Below are 3,154 nucleotides of genomic sequence, written 5' to 3' on the forward strand. Positions count from 1 at the left end.
CCTATAACCTAACTACAATGTACACGGTATATCCAAATGTTCTACTCTGTAATCCAGCTGTTGTGCCAAAGCGGGGTAATAATTGTCTTCCCAAAGTGTTTATTTCTTTATTTTATTTGAATATCACTTTTGCACAAGTGAGACAGATATTGTTGTGGCTCAGTGTTGTATCAGTATTATTATAGCTTATGTTTATAGCACTGCCGCATTACACAGTGCATTCCACACAATACTGAATCCGGCTGTTTCATATCACTGGCCAAACTGATTTTCACATCTGGAGTGGAAAAGGTTAATCTTATTTTAAAAGCTTATCTTCTGACATCAAACCTATATGTTAAAAATAAAAATACGCAGCCTGAATTACATCACAGACATTTCCATAATTGGGGAAGGGGGGTATAAATAGGGGAGGCTGAAGAAAGGAGCAGTGCAGAGAGAGCAGACACATATTGCTGACAGGCTAGCCGACAGAGGAGGTGTAATCACACAGAGCGAGGCACCAGCAGGAGGAGCAGGGACACAGCTGACATTACACAGGTAACTTCTGTCTCTTCTCTTATGTCTCATACAAACTTTCCCTGGATCTGTAAATGTTTCCTCACCTAGCACAGAATTGTGCTCTGGAAGAAAGAGGAGACTGGGGAAGGAGCTTCCAATACACAGCAAAGGCACTCTGATAATAAGAGGACGAAGTTACGCAGAGGCAAAGCAAATGGTGATATATAGCACTGGGGGTGTTAGAGTGGTACCTGGGCACAGTGCCAGCTGCTGGGGGTCCTAACAGGTAGCACAGACACATGGATAGATAGATAGATAGATAGATAGATAGATAGATAGATAGATAGATAGATAGATAGATAGATAGATAGATAGATAGATATGGAAGAGCCAGATAGATAGACAGACAGACAGACAGACAGACAGACAGACAAACAGACAGATAGATAGATAGATAGATATGGAAGAGACAGATAGATAGATAGATAGATAGATAGATAGATAGATAGATAGATATGGAAGAGCCAGATAGACAGACAGACAGACAGACAGACAGACGGACAGACAGACAGACAGATGGACAAACAGACAGACAGACAGACAGACAGACAGACAGACAGACAGATAGATAGATAGATAGATAGATATGGAAGAGCTAGATAGATAGATAGATAGATAGATAGATAGATAGATAGATATGGAAGAGCCAGATAGACAGACAGACAGACAGACAGACAGACAGACGGACAAACAGACAGACAGATGGACAAACAGACAGACAGACAGACAGACAGATATGGAAGAGACAGATAGATAGATAGATAGATAGATAGATAGATAGATAGATATGGAAGAGCCAGATAGATAGATATGGAAGAGCCAGATAGACAGACAGACAGACAAACAGACAGATAGATAGATATGGAAGAGACAGATAGATAGATAGATAGATAGATAGATAGATAGATAGATATGGAAGAGCCAGATAGACAGACAGACAGACAGACAGACAGATAGATAGATAGATAGATAGATAGATAGATAGATAGATAGATAGATATGGAAGAGCCAGATAGATAGATAGATAGATAGATAGATAGATAGATAGATAGATAGATAGATATGGAAGAGCCAGATAGACAGACAGACAGACAGATAGATAGATAGATAGATAGATAGGTAGATAGATAGATAGATAGATATGGAAGAGCCAGATAGATAGATAGATAGATAGATAGATAGATATGGAAGAGCCAGATAGACAGACAGACAGACAGACGGACAAACAGACAGACAGATGGACAAACAGACAGACAGACAGACAGATATGGAAGAGACAGATAGATAGATAGATAGATAGATAGATAGATAGATAGATAGATAGATAGATATGGAAGAGCCAGATAGACAGACAGACAGACAGACAGACAGACAGACAGATAGATAGATAGATAGATAGATAGATAGATAGATAAGATAGAGATAACAGATAACAGATAATAGATAGATAGATAGATAGATAGATAGATAGATAGATAGATAGATAGATAGATAGATAGATATGGAAGAGCCAGATAGATAGATATGGAAGAGCCAGATAGACAGACAGACAGACAGACAAACAGACAGATAGATAGATATGGAAGAGACAGATAGATAGATAGATAGATAGATAGATAGATAGATAGATAGATATGGAAGAGCCAGATAGATAGATAGATAGATAGATAGATAGAGATAACAGATAATAGATAGATAGATAGATAGATAGATAGATAGATAGATAGAGAAGAGCCAGATAGACAGACAGACAGACAGACAGACGGACAAACAGACAGACAGATGGACAAACAGACAGACAGACAGACAGATATGGAAGAGACAGATAGATAGATAGATAGATAGATAGATAGATAGATAGATAGATAGATAGATAGATATGGAAGAGCCAGATAGATAGACAGACAGACAGACAGACAGACAGACAGACAGATAGATAGATAGATAGATAGATAAGAGAGATAACAGATAACAGATAATAGATAGATAGATAGATAGATAGATAGATAGATAGATAGATAGATAGATATGGAAGAGCCAGATAGATAGATATGGAAGAGCCAGATAGACAGACAGACAGACAGACAGACAAACAGACAGATAGATAGATAGATAGATAGATAGATAGATAGATATGGAAGAGATAGATAGATAGATAGATAGATAGATAGATAGATAGATAGATAGATAGATATGGAAGAGCCAGATAGATAGATAGATAGATAGATAGAGATAACAGATAATAGATAGATAGATAGATAGATAGATAGATAGATAGATATGGAAGAGCCAGATAGATAAACAGACAGACAGACAGACAGACAGATAGAGATAACAGATAATAGATATGAGATAGATAGATAGATAAATAGATTACAGAAATTAGATAGATAGATAGATAGATAGATAGATAGATAGATAGATAGATATGAGATAGATAGATAGATAGATAGATAGATATGGAAGAGACAGATAGATAGATAGATAGATAGATAGATAGATAGATAGATAGATAGATAGATAACAGATTTCAAATAGAAAGATAGATAGATAGATCACAGAAATTAGATAGATAGATAGATAGATAGATAGA

At 36.4% G+C, this 3,154-nt stretch overlaps 1 protein-coding gene across 1 annotated transcript in view; it reads left to right on the top strand.

Annotated features, from left to right (window-relative positions):
• The first annotated feature begins 443 nt into the window (after positions 1–443).
• TRH (thyrotropin releasing hormone) overlaps positions 444–3,154 on the top strand; it is a 38,935-nt gene continuing 36,224 nt past the window's right edge. The window contains exon 1 of the mRNA XM_063941232.1: positions 444–540. The gene's annotated coding sequence lies outside the window, so the exon portion shown is untranslated. The remainder of the gene's footprint in view (positions 541–3,154) is intronic.

Source organism: Pseudophryne corroboree, chromosome 9 (assembly GCF_028390025.1).
Source record: "Pseudophryne corroboree isolate aPseCor3 chromosome 9, aPseCor3.hap2, whole genome shotgun sequence".
In the NCBI taxonomy this organism is placed as follows: Eukaryota; Metazoa; Chordata; class Amphibia; order Anura; family Myobatrachidae; genus Pseudophryne; species Pseudophryne corroboree.